The sequence below is a fragment of the Toxorhynchites rutilus genome, chromosome 3, assembly GCF_029784135.1.
Source record: "Toxorhynchites rutilus septentrionalis strain SRP chromosome 3, ASM2978413v1, whole genome shotgun sequence".
Lineage (NCBI taxonomy): Eukaryota > Metazoa > Arthropoda > Insecta > Diptera > Culicidae > Toxorhynchites > Toxorhynchites rutilus.
Window position 1 is genome coordinate 95519582 of NC_073746.1, and position 11284 is coordinate 95530865.

Genomic DNA, 11284 nt, shown 5'->3' on the forward strand with positions numbered 1-11284 from the left:
TAGTTTCTTTTTTTTTCCAAAATATATATTTTATTAAGGCACATGTGGCGTTAGCCTGACGGGGCCGGGAGTCCAATATTTTGACAATTTTTGTCTTACAACTATGTTAGTAATATGTAACCGATTACTCGCGGTTGGCTCGAGGTTAGTATTACAAGTGTTCTCATAATTGGTATGTTGCAGTCTTCGATGCTCTGTACGTGTGCCCGACACGGGATACTTCCTATTGGGATGCAGCTGACCATTAATCAGCAACGCCCCCCTAGTCTGTACCTCATATCTAGCGTGGTGCATCTTTCTCGACTCGAGGAATCCAGGATAGAATGGTCACTAGCCGGCGCAATCATCAGCTCGTGTAGAGTTGTCATGACCTTTGGTACAACCTTTGGCTCTTGTTGAATGATCAGTGGACTGCACAACCTTCGGCCCGTGCATCTGCAAAGAGTGTGTGTATGTATTGCCGCGACTAAGTAAAAGTTTTTAGATCGAATAGGAGGGATATGAAACAGGGACACAACGAAGGAAACATCATTAAACGTTGACATCGATGATTTTGGTATAGATGGTATAGATGAAGCAGAAGATCAGGATCCCGGCTACCTAAGATATCCCGGACGGGGATATCCGATTGTCTGCCTTGTGCTCTCAGTGCTCTAGAGAGCTGAGAGCGAGCAGCATGGAACCGAATACACGACCAGACAGCATGCTCGATGTCGTGGTAGCCATCGCCACAATCACAAAGATTGTTTGCTGCGAGCCCAATGCGATAGAGATGCGCGTTTAGGTTGTAGTGATTGGACATAAGCCGAGATATCAAGCGAATGAAATCACGACCTACATTCAATCCCTTGAACCATGCACTCGTCGAGACCTTAGGGATAATCGTGTGTAACCAACGACCGAACTCATCACCACTCCACATGCGCTGCCAACTTACGAGCGTATACTGACGAGGAATGTGGAAAAATTCATTATAAGCAATTTGCCTTTCAAAAAGTGTGCCTTCTAAAGCGCCCACCTTAGCTAGCGAGTCCGCTTTCTCATTCCCCGGAATCGTGCAATGAGAGGGAACCCATGCTAAGGTAATCTTGAATAATTTTTCGACCAAAACACTCAATAGTTGTCTTATTCTTGTTAGGAAATAAGATGAGCGTTTATCAACTTTCATTGAGCGGATTGCCTCTATTGAGCTGAGACTGTCTGAAAAAATAAAATAGTGGTCGATGGGCAATGTTTCAATGATCCCTAATGCGTAATATATCGCACCCAGTTCAGCGACATACACGGAACAAGGATCTTTGAGTTTGAAAGAGGCACTGGAATTTTCATTGAAGATGCCGAAGCCAGTGGACCCGTTTATGAATGAACCGTCTGTGGCTGCAGGGTATCGTGCTGATTACGCTGGAGGAAAGATCCTCTCTGGAGCCACCAAATGTGGCTGCAGGGTATCGTGCTGATTACGCTGGAGGAAAGATCCTCTCTGGAGCCACCAAATGTGGCTGCAGTTCGAGATCGTGCTGATGACACGAAGGGAAAGCCCTTTACTGGACGCTATGTGGTAGGCCAGATCACGTAGAGCGCATAACGAGTATGCGCCTACTGGTGCGATCCGGTAGTACCGCGTCACTTGGGAGTTTGGCCGGGCGGAGCCAAGGGAAGGAAAAGGGAGAGGAAGGGTGGTTGGAATTTCGGATCTTTGGAGGAGGGGTGTTCAATACTTACCAGCGCTTGTTGCGCTGGGATCTGCCGGCGATGATGTCCAGGGTGCTCCCGATGGTGTCCAGGATGCTCGGGCGATGTCCAGGGTTGTGATACGTTTATGACAAAAAAGAGGGGTTCGGTACTTCGCCACGACGCTCCTACGTCCGTGGTATGGTTGAGAGTGTCCAGTTGAGAGTGCGTTTATTCTGTTCAAGTTTTCTCTTATATACATTAATTTGTTACAGACATTGCCTTCTTATCTACCCCAGAAGGGCGTAGCATAAGAGAGAGAAAATTACAATTATTTATTCTAAGCCAGACGGGCGAACGAGGGATGATTATTAACACGCTCGCAGGCGTGTTATCTTTTCCTCTCCGTTTTATTACTTATTGTCCTAGCTCGGAGATAGGCTCCGTTTATAGCACCCATAGTGCTCTCTTTTTGGGATTTCTCCCGTCCTTCGGTATTTACGATCGGAGATAGGCTCTGATCGTAAACACATTACGTCGTTTTGCTTATTTTTGTTTTGTTCTCCTTCCCGGCGGGTTATCGCTGGCCGGAGGAGTTTTATGATATTTAGGTTTTCAGCTAGCAATAATCGCACTTCGGAAAAACCTCATTAGTTACGATAAAGCCACTGCGCAAGCTATTCTGTGTATTTAGGATAGAGCGCGATCTAAGCATCCGCTCTATCGTTCTCGCCATGAATCACGCTCTAAAGGCATGATCCGTGCGGCGACATACCGGCCCTCGTAAATCGCGTAAGGCAGATTTACCAATTGAGCTACGCCGCATCTGTTTCTAATAATTTTTTCTTCTATGCTTCTGATGCTGTATCTTTTATTACTGTATAATTCGCAATTGTTTCATCTTATATTCTCTTTTCAATATTATGTTTTTCTTACGTTCAATTTCCTAACCTGAAGTTATACAATGCAATTCGTTTGCTATGAGCGGATGACTTCCGTTTATTCTTCATACATGGTGTGTTATAAATTCATTCTTTGCTTCGTTACAATTTATTAGCCACTTTGCCTTCAGATTCATTTACAATGCAAATCCTATTCATTTTAGCTTTGTGTTACACTTCATTTTACTCTCGCAGGAGTATTCAATTTTCAAATTCAATACTTCTTCTATCCATAGAAGAGTCTTCAACTTTATGTACTTTAATAGCCATACAACGGCGCCTAATTGCTTCTTTCACTGAACAAATTATATTTTTTTTTACTATTACATTAGACGACATATCTTCTCGTCAGTTTATGCAACCCTTTGTTGCTTATATTTCTTATTCATTGTCAGATTCCTCATTTTGACTACAATTATTTCATATTCAATTATTTTCTTCTATTTTACATTTTGTGTACTTATGGTCTAACAGAGTTTTAAATCACTTTTTCTCTTCAATTCTTCGGCATGCCGCCTTGCTTCATTGAACGTCCCTCCAATGCTTGGTTTTAAAGCGCTGTGTCTTCTAATTGTTGCCGGTTCAATAGGTTGTCCATTCGGATATGGACATCGGGTCCTGCTGTGGCTCTGGATCTGGTGCAGCATCTTCGTCTGCAGCAACGTAGATAAATGATCCCGATTATAATCATTAGTATGCTTACGAAAAGGGCGGCGTTCCTCCAAAGATACTTCGATTTCGGATGGAAGGGATCCAAACCGTTGTACACGGTTATCATAGCGTTGTTATCGTAGGGATTATCGGGCTTCGGCTCCACCACATCTTTTACGGCGTCATTGAATTCGTCCAATAGGTGATCGGCCACCTGGTATTTAGATTTGAAGTATGTTGCAATCTTCTTGTTCATGCCATTTAAACTTGCATGTATCGTTTTGTTGTTGGATTGTATACGGCAATCTGGCTGGAGAGTTACTACTGCTGCCTCATAAGGTGGTGACATTACCACGTTGTCGTAATGTATAACTATTGCCTTTGTATCGGATGCATAGTATAAAACGGTATTAGGAGTGGACAGTGTCTCCATCATAGCGTAAGGCGTGGTTAACAGTTTTGTTGCACATTTGCGGGTACTTGCGATATGCAGTATGACAGCCGCTACGCAATCCACTTCCTTACTCAGTTCTGGTTGAACCGTAATTAAATGCGTATCATTCAGTTTTGTTAGTTCGATCGATGGGTAGAAGAAGTCTTGGTTGTGGCCTACCGCGATGCGATCATGTTCTGTTACAATAATTGAGCCATTCTCAGCCCGTGGGATCGGTATTATCTTAAATACCTCGAACTCAACTTTGTTGATGACAACACTCGTCATGGTAATTATGAGGGAGCCGTTGACTACACGCGTGTTGTATTTTACGGCTGATGGGTGATCCAGGACAATGTAACCAGTTGGCAACGCTTGTGAAATGTTTTTTCTGGTTTGGGCTAGTTCGTCGACGGACAAAGGAAACGTTCGAACTTTCCTATATCTATTCAATGTTCCATCGATAACTTCTCGTGCCAATATCGTGGTTTCTAACATCGTTGTTCGTAACCTTTGAACCTTATCCGCAGAATATAATTGTTTTAATTGAGTCATGTCTTTGTACAATTTATAGTATCTCTCGTTAAGCTGTTCTCCCATTTTGGACGCCTTGGTATTCATTTTTACCATTGACTCCGATATTTGGTGAATTTTTTCGTCTTCATGAACCCTCATTGCCTGTAGCTCGTTTTCCATATCGTCGCTACCAAATATTAAGTCCGCCAAAAAACCGAAGAACCCTTTGCTTCGTTTAGTTCTCGTTGTCTGCTTGATCTCATCAATCGCATCATCGCATAAACGTTCAACAGATGTTGCAATTTGCTCTAGGAGAGAGTCTTCGATGACAAACTCCATGTCTTTCATCGCTACTGTCACATTATTCCGTATCGAGTTAATTACTTCAATGTCTTCATCGGGCACTACGTTGGTTTGTATATTTGTTTGCCATATGCCTCTATGTAATAAGCACGTTCCTTCGTGGTCGAACATTAGACCGTCTTTGTCAACGGGTTTTATGGATATAGCGTTGATCAACGTGAACGACATTACGAACAACATCATTATTTTCAATATACGTGAGATGTTGAACCAAGATTTAGAAATGCCTTTTGTTGTAGTCTTATTTCTACGTCTTTTTTTTCGCGTTGATTTTTTTGATTTATCTTCGGTCGAGGTTATCAGCATTACGTTGTTAGAACTCGCGGTGGTATACTTGTTGACCGGTTCTAAGGGCAAGGGGTTGTCGTTGACTCTTATTGGTTGTCTGATGCTAAATTCATCGATTGAGAAGTGCGCAGCCATCATATCTCGTAGTTCTTTATCGTGTTGCAATAGTTCATGATCGTTTTGATAAATTGATCTGACATTACCGAAAATAAACCATCCAAGCTTACTTCGGACTGCTATTGGGTCATTGTCACTTCCCCTTCTTGTTTCCATGGCGGTAAGCAAATGGCTTTGATTCAGCCCTATGAGAATTGTTGGCCTTGCAAGCTCGTAGCTTTCGATCGGAAGGTTTTCCAAATGCGGATATTTTGTAGCCATTGCTTTGTAGTTCATTGTCTGAGTCGGAAGTTGTAAGTTTTTAATGGTTCTTACACCGTCAAGTCGGTACGACCTTCTGGACGACCCCTGAATGCGAACTTGTACTTTTCTACTGTTCAGCTCGTTTCGAGACACGTCCTGTGTCCATTTTAATTGTAGTGGTTCTTCTCTGCCGTATAGGTCCAAGGAGTTTGCCATTTCCTCATCTAGCAATGTCAGGGAAGACCCTGTGTCTAGGAAGGCATATGTATCGACTGAATGCCTTCCGTGTTGAAGTGTTACTGGAATCACCTGGTAGTATATCTCGTTTGCTGAGGACTTGTGAATATTGCAGTTGGCTTCAAGCGGAACTGTAGCGGACGTATTACGAGGTGTTGGTTCCATGTCTGGATTCGAGTGTAACATTCTGTGGTGGTGCTTGTTACATCCACTCAAGCCGCACCTCCTAGATCGTCTGCAATCTTTAACCATATGTCCGGTGCCTAGACATCCGAAACATATTTTACATTGTACTGCCAATCGACATCTTTTTTGGATGTTGGAGTTCTTAAATTCCGTGCAATCGAAGATTTTATGGTTATTCGAGCAAACCGGACATTTCATGCGTGGCATCTCTTGATGGACATGTATCTGGCTTCTATCTGTAGAAGGTAGAGGAGAAGCCATATTCCTCATTATTTTGGCGTGAGGTTTCAGCCAGTTACTCATTTCTTCTAAAGATGGGGCATCACCAGTCGTCGTTCTATGGCGTGTCCATTCTATTTGCAGGTTATAAGGTAGTCTCTTAACTAGGTCTTCTATTAACCTCGCATCTAGTAGGTAACCTCTTTGATTTATGATCGTCATGTTTGCCACCATATTTTCTAAAGCATCTGACATTTCGATTATTATTGATCTACTTTCTCTTTTAAGCTTCTGTAGATCGTGCAGTAGTTCCTCATATATGAATTTAGGGTTTCCGAAATTTTCCTCTAGTCTCTCTATTATACTCGGAACATTTTCCGAGTTTATAAATAGTTGCTGCACGCTTCTAGCTGCGCGTCCTTCAAGGGCAGCTTCAAGTCTGGAGAGATTTTCATGATTGGAAAACGCACATTCTCTCGTGCTGACTTCGTAGATCCTTTTGAATTTAGCCCAATCTTTGGGCGACCCGCTGAATTTTGGCAAGGGAGTCAAAGCTTGCCTCTTCATTAGAATCGTAAAATCTCCATGCTGTGGAGCTGGCATCATTGCACTCTGCTCCCAGCCAATTGATGGACCGGATCTCATTGGTAGTGGTGTTTGAATCGTTGCTCGGTCACGTTGTTGCCCGGAGATATTGATTAGGGGTTCAGTTGACTGCGCTTGCGCCGGAGAGCATGGTAATTCTGTTTGTCGCTGTGTTGCTATTGTCGTTGCGCCCACGACTAAAGCGTTGAGTGATGCCTGCATTGTTACTATTTCACCTCTTAGATTTAGCATGTTGTTGCGTTCGCTAACATGCATCTCTGTTAGTTGTGTAACTAGACTCGTCAGCTCCTCTATCTGTTTTTGTTCCCTCGAATTAGTTGAGGGATGAGACGCTGCAGGTGCCTGTGCCTTTCCCTCACTTTCGTTTGTTTTGGTAGGGGAACAAAGCGAGCATACTAAATAGGTTTCCTCTTCAGTGGGTGTATGTCCTACACAGGAATGATGATAATTCCTTTTGCACTGTCTGCATTGGACCAGATTGTCTAGTTCAATTTTCTTGCCACATGCATCACAGCACGGGCGTGATGATCTCGTAAAGCTTGATATCATTATTCCTGAGTGAGGAGCCTGGTTGCCGTCACTCGATGTTTAAACTGTGTTATAATGCGCAAGTGGCGAGGCGCCTGGTTGCCTTCGCCTTGTCTTAAACCAAGCGTGGCGCCTAGTTGCCTACGCTGATTTCAAACGTTGCACAATATTCGTCTTCCGGCCCTCGTGACCGGATTACAGTTGATGTTGACGAGGCGCCTGGTTGCCTTCGTCCAACTATGCCTGACTGGCGATCGGTCTGTTTATAAAGCTGGACTTGTTTCAACAAGATGCCGATTTCTACGGCCTAATTTGTCCGTCTTTCAGGACCTAATTTCTGTTTCTTGAAATGCGCAATTTGCCTCTTGGCTAAATGGTGATGTCCACAGACAACCTCACCTTGTTCGTCTTTTACAAGACCGAACCTCTCCGTTCAACGACGGGCGCAAATCAATTTAACAGGATTCTCAACTCAACCGAGCGTGTTGTGAGTTCGTACAGTGTCTTTAGGAAAAGACTCCTCTCTGGAGCCACCAAATGTGGCTGCAGGGTATCGTGCTGATTACGCTGGAGGAAAGATCCTCTCTGGAGCCACCAAATGTGGCTGCAGGGTATCGTGCTGATTACGCTGGAGGAAAGATCCTCTCTGGAGCCACCAAATGTGGCTGCAGTTCGAGATCGTGCTGATGACACGAAGGGAAAGCCCTTTACTGGACGCTATGTGGTAGGCCAGATCACGTAGAGCGCATAACGAGTATGCGCCTACTGGTGCGATCCGGTAGTACCGCGTCACTTGGGAGTTTGGCCGGGCGGAGCCAAGGGAAGGAAAAGGGAGAGGAAGGGTGGTTGGAATTTCGGATCTTTGGAGGAGGGGTGTTCAATACTTACCAGCGCTTGTTGCGCTGGGATCTGCCGGCGATGATGTCCAGGGTGCTCCCGATGGTGTCCAGGATGCTCGGGCGATGTCCAGGGTTGTGATACGTTTATGACAAAAAAGAGGGGTTCGGTACTTCGCCACGACGCTCCTACGTCCGTGGTATGGTTGAGAGTGTCCAGTTGAGAGTGCGTTTATTCTGTTCAAGTTTTCTCTTATATACATTAATTTGTTACAGACATTGCCTTCTTATCTACCCCAGAAGGGCGTAGCATAAGAGAGAGAAAATTACAATTATTTATTCTAAGCCAGACGGGCGAACGAGGGATGATTATTAACACGCTCGCAGGCGTGTTATCTTTTCCTCTCCGTTTTATTACTTATTGTCCTAGCTCGGAGATAGGCTCCGTTTATAGCACCCATAGTGCTCTCTTTTTGGGATTTCTCCCGTCCTTCGGTATTTACGATCGGAGATAGGCTCTGATCGTAAACACATTACGTCGTTTTGCTTATTTTTGTTTTGTTCTCCTTCCCGGCGGGTTATCGCTGGCCGGAGGAGTTTTATGATATTTAGGTTTTCAGCTAGCAATAATCGCACTTCGGAAAAACCTCATTAGTTACGATAAAGCCACTGCGCAAGCTATTCTGTGTATTTAGGATAGAGCGCGATCTAAGCATCCGCTCTATCGTTCTCGCCATGAATCACGCTCTAAAGGCATGATCCGTGCGGCGACACCGTCAGTAAAGAACATTTTATCAGATCCAACTTTCCCATATTCTGCCGAAAATATCGGCGGAATAGAATCGGAGCGTAGGTGATCTGGGATTCCATGGATTTTTTGTCGCATGGACAGATCAAAAATGACAGAGGAATTGCAGAAGTATGGGAAGCAAACTTGGTTGGAGATGCCTGGTGAAGGGTGCACGTCGTGGGTAAGGTACTCATGGTATAAAGACATAAAACTTGACTGAGGAGTCAGTTGGAGTAGATTTTCGAAGTTATCAATCACCAATGGATTCATGATCTTGCAACGGATGAGAAATCTGTAGGATAATTCTGTGAACCGAAGAGTAAGCGGGGGTACTCCTGCCAAAACTTCGAGACTCATCGTATGTGTCGAATGCAAACACCCCATGGCTATACGCAAGCAACGATATTGTATCCTCTCCAGCTTGAGAATATGAATCCTGGCAGCTGATCGGAAGCAAAAACTGCCATATTCCAACACTGATAATATCGTTGTTTTGTACAACTGAATAAGGTCTCCTGGATGGGCACCCCACCATGTTCCGGTTATTGTTTGGAGAAAATTGATTCTTTGCTGGCATTTCTGTTTCAAATACGCAATGTGTCTCCCCCAGGTACACTTAGAATCAAAATATACACCCAGGTATTTTAAAAACATAGTGTTGGATCGTTTTGCCGGATAGGTGAAGCTGGAATTGGGCGGGTTTGTGCTTCCTAGAAAAATATTCCTATGAGATATTCATAGTTTCTTAAAATATATTATTTTATTCATTTTTACTGTAATGAATTGTTTTGAAGTACCGAAATCGATTGATGCAAAACTATCGAAAATCTATCAGGAAATGACTGACCAATAATTGTGAAAACAATAGGAAGATTTCGAACAATAAGAACACGGAATTTCCGTTTGGATAACGATGAAGATTGTTCAATTTTTGGAAGTTAGTTTCATGAAACATACTATTTTATTCAATGTAAAAATTTTATGGAGTGTCGAAATCGATTGACGCAAAAATCTCATCGATCCATCATGAAATATCTGGACAGTAAACATTTTAAATTTGACTTTTTTCACAATACGATCGATTTTCGTTTTTCAATATGAAAATCGATCGTAATATGATCCCGAAAGACGTAATCCTACGTCAAAAGAGTCGGGACTAAAAAGCTGTCCGGATTCAAAAGCATTACGGTATATATTACATGTTTACCGCATCTTCAAATTATATATTAAACCGCAGACAGTTGATATGTTGTGTTATTAATACCCAACTGTTCGATATTTATTGTTGCAGGCAGAGCTTGTATAGACGGAGAGAGGCCAGGACTCCGACCGTGAATCGATCTCCATATCACTGATGATTGTTGCGTGTACGTAGTTTTTCTATTGCAACGCAAAGATGGTCAATTGAGGGCCCTGAACGCGCAATCAATGTGGCTACGAAGACCTTTATTGCGTATTTCCTCTTTGTTGATGGCAATTTTCGACGCACGTTCAACTGAATTATTTGTACCACTCATTGTAAGTTACAAGTAATCACGAAACTGTTCAGTTCATCACACTTATACAACGCGAAATATCGATTATTACAGCAATCCACCGAAAAAATAATGGATTTCTTTCCCCCCAACATATCTGTTCCACTATGAATTATGAAACCCGTAATCAAGCTTGATTGATTCAAATGAGAAGTCTTTCACATTTCATTAAACCATAGTTTACTGCTATTGAAAAACCCGGTATATTGCTAAATTGAAATGCTTGAAGCTTTTAGTAGACAAATATACTAGAAAATTTTGATTGCGTTTTTCTCAGTAGCTGATTTTGGAACATGGGACAACTATGCATAGAACGGTAGTGGTCAACAATATCAAGAGGGAATACAAAATCGCTTATTTCAGTTTTTTACAGCTATAAAAATGGACAATATTTTTCAAATCTTTCTAATATAGGAGAAGTACGTAATACGCACCCTCTAAGCGAGAATGGATTTATCTTGACCGTGCTCTTAAAATTGAGGATAACAACTACGTCAGTACGTAGATTAGTTATCCCTCAGTCATCTGTAATCGTTCTGTATTTTAAATACTGAATAACAAAAGTGCTACGAATTTTATTTTGTAAGGCGCCCAAATTCTAAATTTCCAATCATACGGTGCAAAATAGCCCAGCAGAAATATAATATGGCCACGAGTTGTTTCTCTCAGAGACTATAAAACGCAGAGAAACAGCTTGTATGAATGAGAGATTCCATCAATCTATTCCATTCATGCCCACCAGCGAAGAGAAGAAACCGTTCCTCCGATGAGCGTGTTCTCCCAGTATTCGTGCATTAATTCTCCAGTCCGCGCTCTTGTTTTCCTGCATTCTCTGAGCACATTATATAGATGCCAGATGTGAAGACATGTTTTCGTTTTCAAGACATTTAATTTTATGAAAACACTAGCTGACCCGGCAAACTTCGTCCCGCCCAAAATTTGTTTATTGACATCCGGCGATCCTTTTTTTTTGTATAGATAGAAGAAGATATAGGAGTGTGTTTCATCACATTAAAATCCATTTCCAGTTTCGAACAAAGATCAATTTCGTTAGCGCAAACATCAAATGGACTAACGGCACTTGTCACTATGTAATTGTAAAACATATGGGAATTTAATTTTCC

General features: G+C 42.6%; 2 pseudogenes; both read right to left on the minus strand.

The window, feature by feature from the left end:
• Positions 1-2222: 2222 nt before the first annotated feature.
• LOC129780782 (U4 spliceosomal RNA) lies at positions 2223-2351 on the minus strand (annotated as a pseudogene).
• A 6036-nt stretch (positions 2352-8387) lies between these two features.
• On the minus strand, positions 8388-8516 carry LOC129780783 (U4 spliceosomal RNA; annotated as a pseudogene).
• Between the last annotated feature and the right edge of the window lie 2768 nt (positions 8517-11284).